This window comes from Oncorhynchus masou, chromosome 29 (assembly GCF_036934945.1).
Source record: "Oncorhynchus masou masou isolate Uvic2021 chromosome 29, UVic_Omas_1.1, whole genome shotgun sequence".
NCBI classification, from domain to species: Eukaryota; Metazoa; Chordata; class Actinopteri; order Salmoniformes; family Salmonidae; genus Oncorhynchus; species Oncorhynchus masou.
In genome coordinates, this window is record NC_088240.1 from 36,024,178 (window position 1) to 36,047,685 (window position 23,508).

At 41.6% G+C, this 23,508-nt stretch overlaps 1 protein-coding gene across 2 annotated transcripts in view; it reads right to left on the minus strand.

The window, feature by feature from the left end:
- Positions 1-22,668, minus strand: part of LOC135519421 (1-acyl-sn-glycerol-3-phosphate acyltransferase gamma-like) — a 32,598-nt gene extending 9,930 nt beyond the window's left edge. The window contains exons 1-2 of one of the 2 annotated variants that reach the window (XM_064944636.1): positions 22,441-22,668; positions 118-235 (exon numbers count right to left, since the gene is read on the minus strand). The gene's annotated coding sequence lies outside the window, so the exon portion shown is untranslated. The remainder of the gene's footprint in view (positions 1-117; positions 236-22,440) is intronic. The other variant, XM_064944635.1, reaches the window with a different exon arrangement.
- Positions 22,669-23,508: the final 840 nt, after the last annotated feature.

Genomic DNA, 23,508 nt, shown 5'->3' on the forward strand with positions numbered 1-23,508 from the left:
AGGGAGATTTAAAAGGACAGAGCAGTAAAAAGGGGAGAGGAGAAAGAGTAAAAGGAGAAACAGTGAACATGTTATTACATTAGATGCGTTTGCTCAGAGAGAAGATCAAATAAATACATTTCAAACGACGTGTGCGGTTGAGCGAGCCGAGAAGACATCAATGTTTCATTCTCACCACGGTGGACTCCCTCTCTATAAGCCCCTCCTGCACGGCCCTTCACTCAGTATTACGGACCTGGGAAAGGGACAGACCGAGAGACAGGTCATCACAGGCAGAAAACAGAAAAGCCTACTGTAAACCATAGTGTATGGTTGCACAAAAGTGTACAGTCAAGAAGAAGTGGTAGTGTAGAAGCTGGTCTACCTCATTAACAACCAGAACCTACTAAGCTCCAAGCTAGCAGACAGAGGGGGGGGGCTCTAGCCTTTGTCTAGATTCTGTACTACTGTGTGTGCGAGTGCCTGTCACAGAAAATAATGAATAAAGTCACAGACCGAATGAGCGTGACAGACGAGGAGGCTTACATGTGTTGTTACAGAAGGTGTGTCAGAGCACAGGGACTATAAGTGGGTCTCTGTGATGCATTTTCACTCACACGCACCAGTGAGTCACAACACAGCCCTCCAGTCCACTGTGACCTTCAACCCCATGCAGGAGCATTTTTAAATGTATTTATTTCATTTCACCTTTATTTAACCAGGTCGGCTAGCTGAGAACAAGTTCTCATTTGCAACTGCGACCTGGCCAAGATAAAGCAAAGCAGTTTGACACATACAACAGAGTTACACATCGAATAAACAAACATGCAATCAATAATACAGTATAAAAAGTATATATACAGCATGTGCAAATGAGGGAAGGCAATAAATAGGCCACGGTGGAGAAGTAATTACAATATAGTAATTAAACACTGGAATGGTAGAATGTGCAGGTAGAGATACTGGGGTGCAAAAGAGCAAAAAATTATAATAATATGAGGATGAGGTAGTTGGGTGGGCTATTTACAGATGGGCTGTGTACAGGTGCAGTGATCAGTAAGCTGCTCTGACAGCTGACGCTTAAAGTTAGTGAGGGAGATAAGTCTCCAGCTTCAGTGGTTTTTGCAATTCGTTCCAGTCATTGGCAGCAGAGAACTGGAAGGAAAGGTGGCTAAAGGAGGAGTTGGCTTTGGGGGTGAACAGTGAAATATACCTGCTGGAGCACGTGCTACGGGTGGGTGTTGCTATGGTGACCAGTGAGCTGAGATAAGGCGGGGCTTTACCTAGCAAAGACTTATAGATGACCTGGAGCCAGTGGATTTGCGACGAATATGTAGGGCCAGTCAATGAGAGCATACAGGTCACAGTGGTGGGTAGTATATGGGGCTTTGGTGATAAAACAGTTGCCACTGTGATAGACTGCATCCAATTTGCTGAGTAGAATGTTGGAGGCTATTTTGTAAATTACATCGCCAAAGTTATTAATAATAATTAAGATGCACGCATGACTAAATTGATTTTGGATAAAAGAGCCTGCTAAATGGCATCTCTCAAAAAGGAGGCAATGGGTTGCAAAGTGTTTATTTGTGAGAGGAATAGGATGCGTTTTGTTCGCTCTCAGAACAGGCCAACCATGTCTCCATTGTTCGGGACAAATGACCAGCGTTCCAGAGAGGGAGGAAGACAGACAGAGAGAGATTGTGTGCAAGTGCAATGATGTGTGCAATGTGTACGTGTGTAGAATCGTTTGGCAGAAAGGCAGCAGTGCAGACTACATTTCAAACACTACCTTCCTAAGTGCAAAACATTCTTAGTATCTCATCTTGCACAGTTCTGAGAAGTCAAGTCTGTGTGCTGTATTGAACATCACTGAATGGGTGTTAAACCAGCTCCATTTTGATGTTTGTCCACTACACAGCAGGTGATGGGGATATTTTAATCCAGACTGTAGCCTATAAACGAGATCAAACACCCATGGAAGCTCAAGGCTTATTCTATTCTCTGATTTAAAAGGACTGGAGGAGATTTTGCCTAAGTGTTGCCTCTCACAATTGGCTTAGCTTAAATCATGGTGATAGGCATAGATACAGTAAAATACAGTAAAATGGCAGTGTCATATTAGTAGTGTGTGCGCTCTTTCCAGAAGTGGCTGCTCTTTGTTTAAACCATGGATGGTCAACTGGTGACCCCCTTTTGTCGGCCCACGGATCAATTTCACACAAAAAAGAGATACTTTTGGGAGTTAGAATAATATAAATTTGCAATTGTAAATTTGGTTGTGTATCAGTCACTCAGACCATGTCAGTAAAAAAAATGTTTTAAATGGTAAATTAGTCTAGCGACCAGCTGTCTAAACTTGTAATAAGCATGGTCGAATTACCGACTGGGGTGGGGCCCATTGATCATCAGTTATCATATAAAAAAACTGCAAACATTTTCCTCCATCCTATGGCTAAATGTGTAAAATTGCAGGAAATTAGCTGTAAAACTGCTAATTTCTCTCCAACCATGGCAATTTGTTTTTAAATTGCATGAAATTAGCAATAAATAAATAAAAACATTCTCTGCACCAAGGCAAAAAGCGTAGAATTTCAGCAAACTTATTTTAAAAACGGCTACATTTTTTATATGCCTCATGGCAAAATGTGCAGAAAATTAACTGAGGGGGCAATAGAAACAGTGATTGTTTTTGGATATAAATTACACACCCTGTCTAGCTGTAAACTTTTCTAAGAGAAGGAGCCTGTGTGGTTTTGAATTGCTTTCATGGAGGACTGGCTGAAATGTTAAGGATCCATAAAATATTATTTTCACCATGAGCGAAAGCTATTGGCTTTCTACTCAGTTGCAAAGGGTTAATTTAATAAACACAACAGGCCATAGATCATTTGCCAGGAACAGCGGCAGCAGGAACAGCGGCATCTAGTGAGCAAAACCTGGGACTTTTAAACTAATTCATGTGCGAAAATGCAAGTGACTTCAATGTCTAAAATCTCCATTGGTGTCTTTTGACCATTTATTTGGATTCCTCACATCTTAGTCTTTGTGACTGTAATTCCAGACCGGTCTCAGAACCATATTTTCAGTGTCTCGTGTCATATACATTTGTAGTCTGTTTTGTCTCGGACATTGAGGACTTAATTTCTTCCAGAAACCAGCCGGGACCAGCGGATTAAAAAAACTCTGGATTATCAGCCTCCATTCAGTAAAAACGCACAAAACCACTTCGACAAGGCCAAATATACACACACAACTACCTTATTACAAGAAGGTGTTGACAGATATGGCAGCTCTGCTTCTGGCTTGCAAAAACATCTGCATGTGACCAATAAAATGTGATATGTATTATAGACATGTTTGCGCAGTGGCGAACCTATTGGACATAGGCTCAGTGTGGAGCATTGCATATACTCACTTCTTAATCCCCACTGATGTGTATCAAAGTAGCCTACATAATCACAAAGCACATCAAATATATTCACATGCATGCCCCACGCAGCCTAGTTTCAGCGGAATACCATCTGCAGGCAGCAAGAGCGCGCAGCTCTCAGCTGGTTTAGGGCATGGAACAGCTCACAGATTAATGTGATTGGCAGCCAGAAGGAAAGACATTTAAATGTAGGTGATCTACCAGTAAATGGTAACTAAGGCAACAATGGGTATTCTAACCAGGTTTTGAAAATAATTTACTCCGAAAGTCTTAGTTAGTAGGCTATTTATGAAGTTCAATACAGTCATCTTGCACCGTTTGCATCAGGGGCGTAGGCATGAGTGTGCCTGGGTGGACACAAGCCCACCCCCTGGGGAGCCAGGCCGTGGCAGACCCACCCAATCAGATTGAGAAAAAAACAAAAAAAAGAACACAATATTACAAAAGAATACAGTCCCAATCAACAGATCATTTGAAACAACCATTTCCTGCAGTCAATGACCCAAAGCACCCTCTTGGACTCATGGGAAGAATGTTATTAATATTTTTCATAATTTGAAAACAATTACTACGAACATTCCCCGAATTTCTATGTCAAACTGTTTTTTTTTTTAAATATTTCAGTCTTCTGTGATGTATATAATGTGTAATATTGGATTGCAAAAACAAAAATGTAATAGATTTCAACTCTGTCTGACACGGTACAGGAGTTTTTTTTAAATAACCATGTATGTGAGGTGTATACTTTTGTTTCAAAGTAGATTTGTTTAAGACTACCAAGAATCACTGTGGGACCCTGATTTAGCCCACCACAGCAAAAACGTATTCTTGTTGAAAGTTATTGAAAAGGGAGAAGCTAACAAATTAGCAACAGCATTCTCTTCGATTACACCTGCTGCAGCCGCTGCAAAACTAGCCTACAACAAAAGATAGCTAGCCTTGTTAGCCTTTGTAAAAAAGGATCCACCCATTACAAGTGAAAATGTGATTGATTCCGCTGTCACTCAATAGATTTGCCCTAATACTGTTCTGAATACTAGCTTCTGATGGCCTAGCCAATGTCTGACTTAGTTAGCTAGATTTCTCCCCCCAGAGACCACCCACATTTTTTTCTGATTGGAACTTTTTTTCTTCAGCGTTAACCCTTTCCAATGAACTGAATAGATTAAATCAGATCATTGAAAATAATATAATTAGAATGATCATAATTATTTTATAAATCCTTAGCCCTTCTTTCAAGGCGTAGAAGGCCCCCATTGTTGTCCACTGTATTTGGGTTAGTAATAATTTGCAGTGTCCATACAGCCTACATTTGACCTTCAGAATCCATATGTTGTTCTGAAACATGAACACAGAAATACTGGACATTTTCAACTCTTATTATGGTGGCGATTTGACTAAATTACAATCATGGTCTTGAAGTGGGCTCTCACTGTTCTGGTCTCGGTCTCGACTGTCTTGGACCCCTTGTCCTCCTCCCGATCTTGACTGTTTGGCCCTCCCTCCGATCTTGGTCTAGACTTGGATTCGATTTGCTCCAGTCTCGAGTCGGTTTTACTTTAGGTAGTTTCGAACGAGAGGTTGACCGATTCAATCGGAATGGCCGATTAATTAGGGCCGATTTCAAGTTTTCATAACAATCGGAAATCGGTATTTTTGGACACCGATTTTGCAGAAAAAAATCAAATGTTTTTGTTTGTTTGTTTTTTTACACCTTTAACTAGGCAAGTCAGTAAAGAACACATTCTTATTTTCAATGATGGCCTAGGAACAGTGGGTTAACTGCCTTGTTCAAGGGCAGAACGACAGATTTTTACCTTGTCAGCTCGGGGATTCAATCTTGCAACCTTACGGTTAACTAGTCCAACGCTCTAACCACCTTCCTCGCAAGGAGCCTGCCTGTTACGCGAATGCAGTAAGAAGCCAAGGTAAGTTGCTAGCTAGCATTAAACTTGCCTTATGGAAAAACAAGCAATCAATAATAATAACTAGTTATAACTACACATGGTTGATGATATTACTAGTTTATCTAGCATGTCCTGCGTTGCATTTAATCGATGTGGTGCGCATTCTCTGAAAAAGGACCGTCGTTGCTCCAACGTGTACCTAACCATAAACATCAATGCCATTCTTAAAATCAATACACAGGAGTATATATTTTTAAACCTGCATATTTAGCTAAAAGAAATCCAGGTTAGCAGGCAATATTAACCAGATGAAATTGTGTCACTTCTCTTGCATTCAATGAACGTAGAGTCGGGGTATATGCAACAGTTTGGGCAGCCTGGCTCGTTGTGAACTAATTTGCCAGAATATTACATAATTATGACATAACATTGAAGGTTGAGCAATGTAAAAGGAATATTTAGACTTATGGATGCCACCCGTTAGATAAAATACGGAACGGTTCGGTATTTCACTGAAAGAATAAACATTTTGTTTTAAAGATGATAGTTTCCGGATTCTACGATATTAATGACCGGCTCGTATTTCTGTGTGTTATTATGTTATAATTAAGTCTATGATTTGATATTTGATAGAGCAGTCTGACTGAGCGATGGTAGGCACCAGCAGGCTTGTAAGCATTCATCCAAACAGCACTTTCGTGCGTTTGCCAGCAGCTCTTTGCTGTGCTTCAAGCATTGAGCTGTTTATGAATTCAAGCCTATCAACTCCCGAGATTAGACTGGTGTAGCTGATGCGAAATGGCTAGCTAGCTAGCGGGGTGCGCGCTAATAGCGTTTCAAACGTCACTCGCTCTGAGAATTGGAGTAGTTGTTCCCCTTGCTCTGCATGGGAAACGCTGCTTTGAGTGTGGCTGTTGTCGATGTGTTCCTGGTTCGAGCCCAGGTCGGGGCGAGGAGAGGGATGGAAGCTATACTGTTACACTGGCAATAATAAAGTGCCTATAAGAACATCCAATAGTCAAAGGTATATGAAATACAAATGGTATAGAGAGAAAGTCCTATAATAACTACAACCTAAAACTTCTTACGTGGGAATATTGAAGACTTATGTTAAAAGGAACCACCAGCTTTCATATGTTCTCATGTTCTGAGCAAGTAACTTAAACGTTAGCTTTCTTACATGGCACATATTGCACTTTTACTTTCTTCTCCAACACTTTGTTTTTGCATTATTCAAACCAAATTGAACATGTTTCATTATTTATTTGAGGCTAAATTGATTTTATTGATGTATCATATTACGTTAAAATAAGTGTTCATTCAGTATTGTTGTAATTGTCATTATTACAAAGAAAGAAAAATAAAATAAAAAACGACAGATTAATCGTATCGGCTTTTTTTGGTCCTCCAATAATCGGTATCGGCATTGAAAAATCATAATCGGTCGACCTCTATTTTGAACACACCACTACTTTGTTAACTTCTTGAAACTCCCCATCCCGGATCCGGGTTTGTGACTAAAGCTTCAGGCTCATTAGCATAACGCAACGTTAACGATTTCTGAAAATCGCAAATAAAATGAAAATAATGCATCTGCTCTCAAGCTTAGCCTTTTCTTAACAACACTGTCATCTCAGATTTTCAAAATATGCTTTTGAACCATAGAAATTGACTAATTTGTGTAAGAGTATGCAAAGCTAGCATAGCATTTTGAGTAGCATTTAGCACGCAACATTTTCACAAAAACCAGATAACCAAATAAATAAAATCATTTACCTTTGAAGAGCTTCTGATGTTTTCAATGAGGAGACTCTCAGTTACATACCAAATGCGCAGTTTTTCCTGAAAGCGTCTGTGTGTAGGAGAAATCGTTCCGTTTTCTACATTGCATCTGGCTACCGAAACGAACCGAAAATTCAGTCACCTACAACGTAAAACTTTTTCCGGATTAACTACATAATATCGACCGAAACATGGCAAACGTTGTTTGGAATCAATCCTCAAGGTGTTTTTTCACATATCTCTTCATTGATATGCAGTTCGTGGAAGCTTGCTTTCCTCTCTGTATCCCATGGAAAAATACTGGCAGGTGACTTTTGCGCACCAATTTCGGCGCAGGACAGCGGACACCTGGTAAATGTGGTCTCTTATGGTCAATCTTCCAATGATCTGCCTACAAATACGTCACAATGCTGCAGACACCTTGGGGAAACGACAGAAAGGGCAGGCTCATTCCTCTCGCATTCACAGCCATATAAGGAGACAATGGAAAACAGAGCCTCAAAAATCCTTGTCATTTCCTGGATGCCATCTCATCTTGGTTTTGCCTGAAGCTCACGTTCTAGGGCACGCACAGAGAATATCTTGGTATTTCTGGACACGTCAGAGTGTTTTCTTTCGAATGCTATCAATTATATGCATAGTCGAGCATCTTTTTGTGACAAAATATCTTGTTTAAAACAGGAACGTTTTTCATCCAAAAATGAAATAGCGCCCCCATAGATGTAAGAGGTTAAGAAGTTGTTTGGTCCAAATCAGATGTTGGGTATTATATTTAATGAATATTATATGAATAGAATGGCCAATTTGGGTGCAATCAGTTAAACTTCATTTTTTTTAAATGTCAAAATTAAGCTAGCCTATTGGTTACGCCTACCTCTTATCCAGTTCTCTCAGACCTACAAGAAGTGTCTAGACAAGAGGGGTCAAAACGTTTGGATTGTATGTGTGTGGGGCTGGCCTAGTCCTAGTATATTTCCTATTGGCAAAATGCATTCCAACGTGTTGCACAACCTGTAGGACAAACAGGCAATCAAACACAGGGACGAGAGCAGTAGGTTGGGAGTAGAGACATGTCTGGTACCACGTTGCCAAACAAGTCATTTCCCAATACAATTGCAAAACTGCTTCTTCAAGAATCAAATGGGTACATAGAAATTCTACAAGTTCAGAAATGGATGTAGCAACTGCAGATTGCCCCTTTAAAGGCTTTCCAGACAAGCAGGAGTGTCCCATTCATTTCCAATGGAGCTAGGTGGGGAACAGAATTACACCCAAAAACAATAATTGTATTCTAATCTATTTTTAGGTTAATAATTGTGATTGCCAGTAAATAATTTTTTATGCATGCTTACGGTATTACAGCAATTCACTTTTCAGAAGTCGAAAATGTTGTTTGCTTTGTTGCTATGGTCACCGGCGGTCAGCTGTTGCCCTCATTGTGTGAAGGCAGTAGCTGCTTTGACAAGAGGGGTAAACCAGGCGAACCCTGCTCTGCCCAGCGTTTTACTCTCTCCCGCTCCAACCCTTTCAACCAGGATCACCTCCAAGACCAAGGTTGGTGAGCATTACCTCAGACTAGCCCTCAAAGAATCATATAGTAATTGCTTCTCCATGGGAAGCAAGACCTGAGGGACCCAACTCAGGTAAACAGGCAGCGTAAGCAGAGCTCCAGCCTAGCCCCAGGAGCCTGAGAAAGAAAGCAAGGCCCACCTGTGGCCTCACACATTCCTGGGAGAGGATTACAGAGTACAGACACTGGGTTAAAGCTGCTTAGGAAAGGAACAGCTGCCTCTCCTCAATCACCTGGTTGCAGGTTCACTGGGGGATATGGTTATGTATGGCCATAGGAGCCATCTATTCTACAAACACCAGGGAAGGTCAAATTAGGATTTGAGAAAACCATTAGCCCACATCTGGCCAAAAGGGGACAAGATTCTCAAAGTCCATTTGATACAATTGCCTGGGTCATAAGAGCGTCTGCTAAATGACTTAAATGTAAATGTAAACATGTAGAACATACCGACGAGGGGATTAAAGATGGGATATGAGCTAACTACTCTTGGAGCTCCCCAAGCAAAATGCCAGGCACCCATTGAAGTCACAGATTTGGTCCAGATATCTACCGGAGGCCATCTGAACGGCCCTGGTTAGTGGCTGGTCCACCCCCCTCCTTCCCAGTATGACTTACCAGTAGACGTAGTAGCCCATAGCCAGGACCACCAACGCCCCACAGATCCCGGTGAAGATCATCACCGCACCCTGATTCAGCATATTGACCTTTTGTGTATCCCACCAAAATAAAACTAAAAAGTTGAATAAAACCGATCGGGAAGACAGCGGATTGTCACTCACGGCCTATTCTGCTGCACAGCCATGGTAATCCCTCAGAAGGAACTAAGGAGAATATGATGAAAGTTGTAACTCAACCAGATCCCACTGGATGAGGTGTAGGTAGGAGGGGGGAGATCCCACGGACAACTGCTCACTCAGCGCAAGAGACGAGTGTGGTCCCCGGACGACACTGCCCTCTACAATGGGCCAAAATTACTGAATTCCAACCAAGATGACCCAGAGGAACAGTGCACCTCCAGCTACCAGTCCACTTCAATTCAGACTCACTGGATGAAGCTAATTGGAACTAGGTAGGCAAGAATGGCCAACGTCTCCCTTCTAGAGGACAGGCATACATGTAAGCAGTATCTTACATACCTTACTCATCTCTAATCCTCGGTGGATCAGATTAGAACTGATTAGGGAGCTACAGGCACCCTGGATAAGTCACTTCAAATTTCCATCAAACTGGAGGGGGCTGCGTTCTCTTGGAAAGGGGTGGAGTTAGCATGGCAGAACCTGCCATGGTAACGGTTTGACTACAAGTGATTGGTACTGGCTTTACTCTGCCGTTGGCTACCAACCAGTGCCACTCAAGAAAGGGCTGGAGAAATGACCTCAGAGCTAGGTTAACAGCTAGCTCCTTAACACATTTGCAGCAAGTGTCTTCTTGGTTTCTTGTTGCGGTTTGTTTTGTTTTGTTCTTTGAAGACATGGTGGGCTACATAAACACTTGTCCAAATGGCAGCTATTTCAGCCACAACATTAAAATGTAAAGGCGGCTCATTCTCCTCACAAATAGCCCGACCAAGAAGAGGGGGCAAAGCTGGCCGCCGAGGAAGCTAACATGAGCCCTTGAGTTGGACATACAGTACACCAGCAGTGCTCGACAATAATGGTGGTCCGCTTACCCAGGGCAAGTTTTAAAAAAAAATGTTGGACAAGCAGATTATAGATTTAAATTGTCCGAATAGACAAAAAAAAAAAAAAAAAAAAGTATATCAAATCACAATATCAAACAATTAGGCTGCAGATTTAAATTGTCCGAATAGACAAGTAAAAAAAAAATAAAAAAAAAATGTATATCAAATCACAATATCAAACAATTAGGCTGCACCGATTGGAATTGGATCAAAGGGTCTTTCAATCATGCAGTTAAGATCAAAGCAAGGTTAGCTAACTCCTATGCTGTCAAGATCTCCCCTGAACATTTTACCCGTACATATAGATAAACATCTTAGGTACCTCACCAAACTTAGGAATTTGATACCTGGCTCATTGAACGGAATTATTTTACAAAAAGTTGTTGGTTGTAATTGTAATGTTGCAGGGTGGCCAACCATCCTCCAGGACAGTCCAGGAGAGCTACTAGGTAAAATTGTAATGTTGCAGGGTGGCCGACCATCCTCCAGGACTGTCCAGGAGAGCTACTAGGTATAATTGTAATGTTGCAGGGTGGCCGACCATCCTCCAGGACAGTCCAGGAGAGCTACTAGGTATAATTGTAATGTTGCAGGGTGGCCAACCATCCTCCAGGACAGTCTAGGAGAGCTACTAGGTGTGCAGGCTTCTGCTCCAGCCCTGCTCAAACACACCACATTGTCATAAATTCAGCTACTGACTGGTGTTTGACAGGGTTGGGTCAAAAGCCTGCACACTCAGTAGCTCTCCAGGTGGCGAGTTGATGAACCACATGAACCTGCATCCGTAATGGGTCAGCGGTCAAACGACCCCCACTCATCACTGTAAAACGCTCCCTGAAACACTTCAGCGAGCAGGCCTTTCTAAATCGACCTGGCCGGGGTATCCTGGAAGGATATTGATCTCATCCCGTCAGTAGAGGATGCCTGGATATTTTTTTTTAAATTCCTTCCTAACCATCTTAAATAAACATGCCCCATTCAAGAAATGTAGAACCAGGAACAGATATAGCCCTTGGTTCTCCCCAGACCTGACTGCCCTTAACCAACACAAAAACATCCTATGGCGTTCTGCATTAGCATCGAACAGCCCCCGTGATATGCAGCTGTTCAGGGAAGCTAGAAACCATTATACACAGGCAGTTAGAAAAGCCATGGCTAGCTTTTTCAAGCAGAAATTTGCTTCCTGCAACACTAACTCAAAAAAGTTCTGGGACACTGTAAAGTTCATGGAGAATAAGAACACCTCCTCCCAGCTGCCCACTGCACTGAAGATAGGAAACACTGTCACCACTGATAAATCCACCATAATTGAGAATTTCGATAAGCATTTTTCTACGGCTGGCCATGCTTTCCACCTGGCTACTCCTACCCCGGTCAACAGCACTGCACCCCCCACAGCAACTCGCCCAAGCCTTCCCCATTTCTCCTTCTCCCAAATCCGTTCAGCTGATGTTCTGAAAGAGCTGCAAAATCTGGACCCCTACAAATCAGCCGGGCTAGAAAATCTGGACCCTTTCTTTCTAAAATTATCTGCCGAAATTGTTGCAACCCCCATTACTAGCCTGTTCAACCTCTCTTTCGTGTCGTCTGAGATCCCCAAAGATTGGAAAGCAGCTGCGATCATCCCCCTCTTCAAAGGGGGGGGACACTCTTGACCCAAACTGCTACAGACCTATATCTATCCTACCATTCTAAGGTCTTCGAAAGCCAAGTCAACAAACAGATTACCGACCATTTCGAATCTCACCATACCTTCTCTGCTATGCAATCTGGTTTCAGAGCTGGTCATGGGTGCACCTCAGCCACACTCAAGGTCCTAAACGATATCTTAACCGCCATCGATAAGAAACATTACTGTGCAGCCGTGTTCATTGATCTGGCCAAGGCTTTCGACTCTGTCAATCACCACATCCTCACCGGCAGACTCGACAGCCTTGGTTCCTCAAATGATTGCCTCGCCTGGTTCACTCTGATAGAGTTCAGTGTGTCAAATCGGAGGGTCTGCTGTCCGGACCTCTGGCAGTCTATGGGGGTGCCACAGGGTTCAATTCTTGGACCGACTCTTCTCTGTATACATCAATGAGGTCGCTCTTGCTGCTGGTGAGTCTCTGATCCACCTCTACGCAGACGACACCATTCTGTATACTTCTGGCCCTTCTTTGGACACTGTGTTAACAACCCTCCAGGCAAGCTTCAATGCCATACAACTCTCCTTCCGTGGCCTCCAATTGCTCTTAAATACAAGTAAAACTAAATGCATGCTCTTCAACCGATCGCTACCCGCTCCTACCCGCCTGTCCAACATCACTACTCTGGACGGCTCTGATTTAGAATACGAGGACAACTACAAATACTTAGGTGTCTGGTTAGACTGTAAACTCTCCTTCCAGACCCATATCAAATATCTCCAATCCAAAGTTAAATCTAGAATTGGCTTCCTATTTCGCAACAAAGCATCCTTCACTCATGCTGCCAAACATACCCTTGTAAAACTGACCATCCTACCGATCCTCGACTTTGGCGATGTCATTTACAAAATAGCCTCCAATACCCTACTCAACAAATTGGATGCAGTCTATCACAGTGCAATCCGTTTTGTCACCAAAGCCCCATATACTACCCACCATTGCGACCTGTGCGCTCTCGTTGGCTGGCCCTCACTTCATACTCGTCGCCAAACCCACTGGCTCCATGTCATCTACAAGACCCTGCTAGGTAAAGTCCCCCCCTTATCTCAGCTCGCTGGTCACCATAGCATCTCCCACCTGTAGCACACGCTCCAGCAGGTATATCTCTCTAGTCACCCCCAAAACCAATTCTTTCTTTGGCCGCCTCTCCTTCCAGTTCTCTGCTGCCAATGACTGGAACGAACTACAAAAAGCACTGAAACACCCTGAATCTCCCTCACTAGCTTTAAGCACCAACTGTCAGAGCATTTTCAGTCTCCTTTTGGCTCACGGTGTTAACCATTTTTATTTTTGGATAAGTGACTTGAGATTTCAGGCAAGTAAAAAGTCAAACAAAGTGGCTATAAAAGTTCAGTGGAGCCATAGATTCTGAGCTGTAAGGGAGAGATGACTGATAAGACATGAGCATCCAAGAGGTACTTGTTCCTGCAATCAGCAGAACGGGGATGGCAGCCGTTAGGGAATGGGGATGGTCGTTAGGGAACGGGGATGGTCGTTAGGGAACGGGGATGTGTGATATGGCGCCGACAGAGATGGTCGCCGCGCTTTGCGTTTTTAGGAAACTATGCAGCATTTAGTTTTTTTATGTACCATTTCTTACACTGTTTCCACAGGAAATCTTGATACTCCCCACCCCGGATCCGGGATTGTGAATAAAGCCTCAGGCTCATTAGCATAACGCAACGTTAACGATTTCTGAAAATCGCAAATAATGCACCTGCTCTCAAGCTTAGCCTTTTCTTAACAACACTGTCATCTCAGATTTTCAAAATATGCTTTTGAACCATAGCAAATCACTAATTTGTGTAAGAGTATGCTAAGCTAGCTTAGCATTTTGAGTAGCATTTAGCACGCAACATTTTCACAAAAACCAGATAACCAAATAAATAAAATAATTTACCTTTGAAGAGCTTCGGATGTTTTCAATGAGGAGACTCTCAGTTACATAGCAAATGTTCAGTTTTTCTTGAAAGAATCTTTGTGTAGGAGTAATCGCTCCGTTTTGTATCACATTTGGCTACCGAAACGAACCGAAAATTCAGTCACCAAAACGTCAAACTTTTTCCAAATTAACTTCATAATATCGACCGAAACATGGCAAACGTTGTTTGGAATCAATCCTCAAGGTGTTTTTTCACATATCTCTTCATTGATATGCAGTTCGTGGAAGCCTGCTTTCCCCTCAGGATCGCATGGAAAAATACCAGCAGCTGAAAAAGACGCACCAATTTCGACGGAGGACAACGGGTGGACACCTGGAAAATGTAGTCTCTTATGGTCAATCTTCCAATGACATGCCTACAAATACGTCACAACGCTGCAGACACCTTGGGGAAACGACAGAAAGGGCAGGCTCATTCCTCTCGCATTCACAGCCATATAAGGAGACAATGGAAAACGGAGCCTCAAAAATCCTGCTGGTTTCCTGGATGCCGTTTCATCTTGGTTTTGCCTGTAGCTCCCGTTCTAGGGCACCCACAGAGAATATCTTTGCAGTTCTGGAAACGTCAGAGTGTTTTCTTTCCAAAGCTATCATTTATATGCATAGTCGAGCATCTTTTTGTGACAAAATATTGAGCTTAAAACGGGCACGTCTTTTTATCCAAAAATGAAATAGCGCCCCCATAGCATCAAGAGGTTATTAAGTCTTATTACATACAGCCGGGAATAACTATTGGATATAAGAGCAATGTCAACTAACCAACATTACGACCAGGAATACGACTTTCCCGAAGTGGATCCTCTGTTTGGACCACCACCCAGGACAATGGATCGGGTCCCAGTAGGCAACCCAAAACAATGGCGCCACAGAAGGTGCAGACGGCACAGTCTTCTGGTCAGGCTCCGTGCTCCCAGACAAACTAGACAAACTAAACAACTTCTTTGCTCGCTTTGAGGACAATAGTGCCACTGACACGGCCCGCTACCGAAACCTGCGGGCTCTCCTTCACCTCGGCCAATGTGAGCAGAACATTTAAACGTGTTAACCCTCACAAGGCTGCTGGCCCGCCATGTGCAACTGGGTCCTAGACTTTGACAGGCCGCCCCCAGGTGGTGAGGGTAGAAAACAACATCTCCACCCCGTTGATCCTCAACACTGGGGCCCCACAAGGGTGCATTCTCAGCCCTCTCCTGTACTCCCTGTTCACCCATGACTGCGTGGCCATGCACGCCTCCAACTCAAGTTTGCAGACGACACTACAGTGGTAGGCTTGATTACCAACAACGACAAGGCGGCCTACAGGGAAGAGGTGAGGGCCTTCGGAGTGTAGTGTTAGAAATAACCTCACACTCAACGTCAACAAAATAAAAGGATATAATCGTGGACTTCAGGAAACAGCAGAGGGAGCACATCGACGGGACAGTAGTGGAGAAGGTGGAAAGTTAAGTTCCTCAGCGTACACATCACGGACAAACTGAAATGGACCAACCACACAGACAGCACGGTGAAGGCGCAACAGCGCCTCTTCAACCTCAGGGGGCTGGAGAAATTTGGCTTGTCATCAATGCACAATCGAGAGTATCCTGTCGGGCGGTGGGAATGTATTGGGCCTATAGTTTACTGCACAAATCTTATTGCTACAGTACCATTTTGAATTGGTTAATGTTGCAGGTTCACATTTTTTAAGTCATGATAAAAAAAATCTGAGTGGTAGAGCTCAGCTTGCATTTTGACTCAGTGATCTTGACTCAGAAAGGGTTAGTGTCCACTGTTCTAGATTTTTCCCTGTTAACACTACTAATTTTTTCCTTTACTGTGGTAATTCCTATCGAATCAACCCAATATTAGCCACTTTCAATGTAACATACAGAAACAAAACTAAGCAATAGGCAGAACGCATCGAAGTTGGCTTCTATTGCATTGACATGCACGACTCAGCCCGTATTCTACCCAGACCTGTGTGACAAACAGTCAGAGCTGTAGTAGGCCTATATGCAAATAGACCTTTGCCATATATGGATCTGTGCCATTCACTTTGAACTGGACTGTGTTTACAGCATGAGTGGTCGTGAGTTGATGCGTTTGTTTTGTGATCAAAGCGAGAGCTGCATGTGGCCACGTGTGCACAATGTTCATATCCTTTGCTAGTTTGTGAGTCATTATACCAGTTAAATCATTTGTAGTCAAAAATAGGGGAGCGATTGCTTCCTACAGGAGCACAAAACATGTACATTTCTAGACACATCTGAAAAGCGAGTCATGTACAAAGCTTTTAATTTTTTTATTAAAGGGGCAGTATTGTATTTTGAGTAAGGCTTGAATAAACTAAGTAGTCAATAGGCAGAGGGTAGCATAATTTGTCTGATTCTCTATAATAATGGTACGGGAATAATAATGCATTTTATTTTGTAAAGTGGTTTCTTGCGTCAAACAACATTTTCAGTCACCTAGTCTGAAGGCCAAGCGGATAACAGGTTAATGTCAAGCCCTGCAAGTTTTTGTCTCATGGAATGTAGGCCTGCATTGAAAGCCACACATTGGCTGCTAATGTAGGCTGAATGATAGAACGGCTATTTCTAAGTTAAAATGTTATGGTATGGATTTTCTCCATTGTTTTTAATGGTAGGCCACTCTGGTAGGTTTACATTATGATCAAATAGCCACAGTAGCCAACTTGGGGACTGTTAAAACTAACTTGAAACAGGTACAGCCTTAGTCTTCACAGTAAACACGCACTGGAAGTTACACAGAATTTTCAAAAAGTTCAAGTTTTCGCTCAGCATACCTGAAATTTGCTCAGTGCTCCAAAATATGAGGGAACATTGCTTTAGACTTTAACAAGAAGAGACTTGCCAGTCTTCCATCCCATTCTCCCCACTAAGGCAGCACTCACAATGACGAACAAGCACATGGTATACAAACACGAGAGAGAGAGGGATATAAACAGGACCAGTCAAAAGTTTGGACACACCTACTAATTCAAGGTTTTTCTTTATTTTTACTATTTTCTACATTGTATAATAATAGTGAAGACATCCAAACTATGAAGTAACACATATGGAATCATGTAGTACGCAAAAAAAGGTGTTAAACAAATCAAACTAAATAATAATAAATATTAAACGGTAGTGTATATAATGGTTCTACGGTGGACAGTGCACATCAGAACAAAAACCAAACCATGAGGTCAAAGGTGCACCGATATGACATTTTTGTCTGATACCAATGTTGGATATTTAACTTGCCCCCCCCCCAAAAACTATACAGAGAACCGAATTTGAGCGGCCTTTTAAACATTCTAGTACAGTTAAATAGTTAACACGCGCATGGACGCAGCAGTCTAAGGCACTGCATCTCAGTGCAAGAGACATCACTACAGTGCTTTGTCATTAACCTCTTGAAACTGGGGGCGCTATTTCATTTTTGGATGAAAAACGTTCCCGTTTTAAACAAGATATTTTGTCACAAAAAGATGCTCGACTATGCATATAATTGATAGCTTTGGAAAGAAAACACTCTGAAGTTTCCAGAACTGCAAAGATATTGTCTGTGAGTGCCCCAGAACAGGAGCTACAGGCAAAACCAAGATGAAACTGCAACCAGGAACTGAGCAGGATTTTTGAGGCTCTGTTTTCCATTGTCTCCTTATATGGCTGTGAATGCGACAGGAATGAGCCTGCCCTATCTATCGTTTCCCCAAGGTGTCTGCAGCATTGTGATGTATTTGTAGGCATATCATTGGAAGATTGACCATAAGAGACTACATTTGTCAGGTGTCCGCCCGGTGTCCTCCGTCGAAATTGGTGCGTCATTTTCAGCTGCTGGTATTTTTCCCATGGGATTCTGAGACGAAAGCAGGCTTCCACGAACGGCATATCAATGAAGAGATATGTGAAAAAACACCTTGAGGATTGATTCTAAACAACGTTTGCCATGTTTCGGTCGATATTATGGAGTTAATTTGGAAAAAGTTTGAAGTTTTGGTGACTGAATTTTCGGTTCGTTTCGGTAGCCAAATGTGATGTACAAAACGGAGCGATTTCTCCTACACAAAGATTCTTTCAGGAAAAACTGAACATTTGCTATGTAACTGAGAGTCTCCTCATTGAAAACATCCAAAGTTCTTCAAAGGTAAATTATTTTATTTATTTGGTTATCTGGTTTTTGTGAAAATGTTGCGTGCTAAATGCTACACAAAATGCTAAGCTAGCTTGCAATACTCTTACACAAATGCTTGATTTGCTATGGTTCAAAAGCATATTTTGAAAATCTGAGATGACAGTGTTGTTAAGAAAAGGCATATTATTTTCATTTGCGATTTTCAGAAATCGTTAACTTTGCGTTATGCTAATGAGCCTGAGGCTGTATTCACGATCCCGGATACGGGATGGGTAGTATCAAGAAGTTAAGGGGTATTGTGTGCAGATATATATATATAAAATAAAATAAATCCATACACATTTTAGAATAAGGCTTTAACGTAACAAAACGTGGAAAAAGTCAAGGGGTCTTAGTACCTCCAGAGTTCACTTTGACTACCTCTCTGGACAGGAAAATGTGCACCATATAACATAACGGTGAAACATATCTGTAAAGGCGTCCACAAACTTCTGAAACAGTTCAGAACAGTTTGTGCATATATTATGACATTGTGATATTTTTGTTTGTTTTGGTCTTCGGAAAGGTATTTTTTTCAGCTGTTCGTGTAGAAGTCTATGCCACTTCAGAGATTTTTCAGTTAAGTGTTTGTTGTCATTCAACAAGGGATAAATCGTTTTTATGCACATTTTTACAGTTGAGAAATACTGAAAAAAACAAACATCTTAGTTAAATGTACAATTGCGCGACTAAGATCAAGAAAAACGCAAAAAGTTAATTATAGACTTCTTGAGTTCTTACGTTAATTCTGACTAATTTCAGGAAGTGTGTACTGGCTACGGCATCTCAAGATGGACAAACGGTACCATTGCCGCGTTCTAGTTATTCAAGCGAGGGTATTTTAGGAAGTATGTGAGCACACTTCCTCAGTCCAGTCAAACCGAAGCATGCAAACGGCTTAAGTCAGAGCTCCCAGGGGTGTCATGCACCCCAAAAATCTGAGGGGGCACAAAGTACTTGGCTGTGGGGTAAGGCCCAAGTCTGTAAATTGGAGAATTTTGCCATGTCTATTTTTCTGTATACCGAAGCATACCTCTTGAGCTGTCTGTCATCTTGACTGGTGGTTCTGTTTAAAATAAACTAAATATGCTTCTCTGCTAAAATATGATATGAGTCTTATTTAGTTATTGCTTGCTTTAGTTTTTTTTAAGTCCACCAACCTTGCCAGCAGGCATTCCAGCAAAGATAGTTGGCGAAGCTAGCTACTCTAACTTGATTGACAGCCTTGTGAGAACAGAAATTACAAGATTATGTTATAATACTGTTATTGCACCAAATGGTTGTTTTATGCAACAGAATTGTTTTGTTTTTTTTACTCATCTGTGTGTAGTCTGAAAGAGGGCCCCATGGGAGATTTAACAGAGACAGTAGATTTACGATGGATTGATGATAAGACAACATTCCATTCCAGGATTAGTGTCTGTCTGTCGGTAACAGGGAGAACCAATCTCCAGCTTCTTTAAAGAAAGAATTTAGTACTATAGGTTGCGTTAGTATTTTGTATAAGCAAGCAGTAAATGAACTAGACAGATATTTGGCACCATGTAGGACTGGGCGATATGGCCAAAATCTCATATCCCGATATAGCTAATTTCATATGCCGATAACGATACATATCACGATATAGCACATTTTCTGTAAACTCAATGAATAAATAGTTTATATAAAATTACCACATGTAAAGGCCTATTTCTTATTACGAACAAATAAAAAGGTACTTACTCATAATTTACTATTTATTTAGAACCTGTGCAAATGTTCAATTAAGCATGTAACAAAATATGAATGTATAAAATCTTTAAAAGGTAAATAGAAAACAAAATAAATAGGTCTAAAAGAAAAAATATATATTTGGGGGCCTGTTTTGCATGTTATTTGGGCATTAATACGTGTCACATATCAATTAGCATTTTGTACCTTGGGTCGAGTGTAAGCACCATCTCACAACCGTGTAAACTGGGGCCATGTCTTTGCAGATCTAAGTTGTAACGGCAGCTGTTATTTCCTTCCATCTTCATGAATCTTTGCCATATGGTGTGCCGCGGGTAAAAGCCTCTTGCAAGGTCTGAGTCGGGGGTTTGTTTTGAGCACTCGACTGTACTTTTTTGGGTCTCACCCGTAGAGTCTCTCCGTACTGTTTCACATGATTCTTGCGTAGGTGGTAAGAGGTTAGTGGTGTTTGGACCTGTTGTCAGGACCGGCCTGTGCCATATTTTGCAGTGGACGGTTTTCTGGTCCGTGTCAGACTTTTCATACCCAAACCACGTCCATGCGACCGAAGTTGCCGCTCTTTTAGGTACGATTTCCGTGTCTCCGTCACGTTCACTCTCTTCCATGTTTGTTTGTGTTGCAAATTTCCTTCCACAACACAAAGCGTCGTCCAATTGATGAAAAATATTGCCGTAGAGTATGATTTGCGACAACAAAATAAACAGAGCATAATATGAAATGATAGAAAAATGTCTATCGTCACACAATATATATTGTCATATCGCCCAGCCATGTAAATTTGAATGTACATTTTGCTCTCATGCAACAGACCTTTGTATAAATTCTATTATCTGTGGTTTGTCATGAACATCCAGGATGGACTTTGCTATAAAATGCTGTGGCTTAGTCCTGCTGGTTGGGCTCTCAACGAATCCCCTACGGGTGGGTCCATTACTGCAGTAATTAAATATTAAAGTTGACTTGTTTTGAAGAAATGTAAAAAGTCTCCTTTTGATTAGAATAATTCCACGACAGCCTGAAATTGCTTATTGGTAGCTAGTTTTGAGTTTGGGAAACTATTTTGGCTAGCTTAAGCAAACTTCATAAAATTGCTACGCGGCTAGTAGTATTAGAGAGAAACTAAAAAAATACATGTCTTTTTGTTAAACAGGATAAATCTGAGGGGACACATGCCCCTTGGTTCATGTTAATTCTTTGCCCTAACACTACACAGCTGGCTAAATTCCCAATCTGGCCCTCATACCATCACGGCCACCTAATCATCCCCTGCTTCCACACCCCTTCTCTCCGCTGTAACTATTTCCCAGGACAATGCCGTAAATGAGAATGGATTCTCAGTCAGCTTACCTGGTAAAATAATGGTTTAAAAAATGAAATATCAAAGCTTGATGATTAATTGATTATGGCATGTAGTGCTAGGGCAAAAAACAAAACATACACCCCTTGAGGTCCCCAGGACCGAGTTAGGGAAACCCTGCCCTAAATTGAACAAAAAGACAAAGTGAGCATGTGCAAAAGGTAACATCACGAAGATCAAACATGCACATCATCCAGGTAGCTAGCGACATCTCAAAGAGAGGCTTTAAATGATTCATTTTAGTACTGGTGCAATTTAATAAACTGTACAGTACAGAATCGCCAAGGCACGCAGAGTGTGTCATCCCATCGGGTTACTTTGCAATGTACACATGCCAAGTAAGCTATACTTGCCTCGATCTGACCGATAGCTTGATTGCATGAATGCTGATTAATACATTCTGCAGTCAAACTTTTTTCATTATGTAATCCTAAATGTTGTGTTGCACACAAATCCACTAAAGTTCGACATTTACCATCTGCTTATATTTATATAAGGTCTACACATACGGTTTAATCACATTTTCAATTACATTTATTTATAAAGCCCTTTTAACATCAGCCGATGTGGATAAATCCAACGTATGCATCATCACACAGAACTATGTCCCAAATGCTGCAAGGCAAACGCAGCGTTCCATTGGAAATGTATGGACTTCAGGTGTACCAAAACGTAACTACGCTCTGTCTGATCGAGGCATGACAGAGAAACACATGCGGTGTCAACGTCCAAAAGTGAGCGATACCCACATTTTCCAATGTAACGTTACAATTCCTGAAAATAGAAATCACAAAACCAAGCAAAATGTGCATCAGGAATTGCATATTATTATTTTTTTACACAAGATAGCTACTGTATGTTTGTGATATGAATTTTGCTAGCCACTACCTAACAAGATTGAAGCTAACTACATAGCAACCCCAATAAATACGTTGATTGCTCATTAAACTTCCTGTTAGCTAGGCAATTACACAAACACAATAGATGGGACCAATCCAGCTAGCTATTCGTCTGGAAAACGAATACGTGATTGTAATTACGTAAATTAGCATGTAAGGTATAACACTTAGCAATCAAGCTTTCTGTTACCTACCTAGCTAACTGGTAGTTAGCACACAACATCAGAAGATTCGTGCTTACTAGCACTAGCCAGAAAGCTAACGTTACCCCATGCTGTCACTCGCCGTGATAATGCTAACGTGTTAACGTTACCTGATTTCTGCGTGTGATGGGTCTCCGGATTTGTTCCAGTTTTGAAGATGCAAGCTTCTTAGCTAGTTCAAAACTAGTGCAGTCACTTTGGATTCTTCTGGATTCCAAGCTAAATTATCAGTAGCTCGCTAGCCAGCTAATTCAGTCATCAGAGTGGTTGCTATGCTATTGTTTGTCGCTGAAAGGACCAATTGAGGTATGAAAGAGCAGAGCTGAGACGATATCAAACTTCCGGTCCGGCCCCTCACCCATATTCGGAATGAAACAGTTCATGTCAATTGGCGGTTCCCATGAATAGATTTTTTGATTGAGTTTTATTAGGATTCCCGTTACCCGACGCCAATGTCGACAGCTAGTCTTACTTGGGTCCGAGCGACACATAACGAAAAATACAATACAGACTAAATAATTTACTATTTACATACATTATTAAAAACATTAACATGTAGTCGGTGCTTAATTTGTGCCGGATACCGCACCGCTCAGTTTTGGACTGTTTCGTTCCGGAACCCATTTTCTAGGATCTGGTACCTCTCGTGGCATGAACAATACTTTTCACTGTTTGCAATGTAAACAATACATTAATATAATAAAAGCAATCAGAGTTAGGCCAATTCAAGTTGACTCCTCTGTACTTCTCCTGGCTGCCCCATAAAAATATAATGTGAAAATATGACAGATAATTGATTCGTGTTGGGCCGGCCCGGGATTATAATTTGCTCAACATTGTAGACTATATAGACCAACGCGTGGACATTGATGTGGCTGCCCAATGTATGACCATATTAGAGAGACATATTTCCCTCAGATTACACAGATCCACAAAGAATTCGAAAACAAATCCAATTTTGATAAACTCCCATATGTACTGGGTGAAATTCCACAGTGTGCCATCAGAGCAGCAAGATTTGTGACCTGTTGCCACGAGAAAAGGGCAACCAGTGAAGAACACGCACCATTGTAAATACAACCCATATCTATGCTTATTTATTTTATCTTGTGTCCTTTACCATTTGTACATTGTTAAAACACTGTATATATATAATATGACGTTTGTAATGTCTTTAT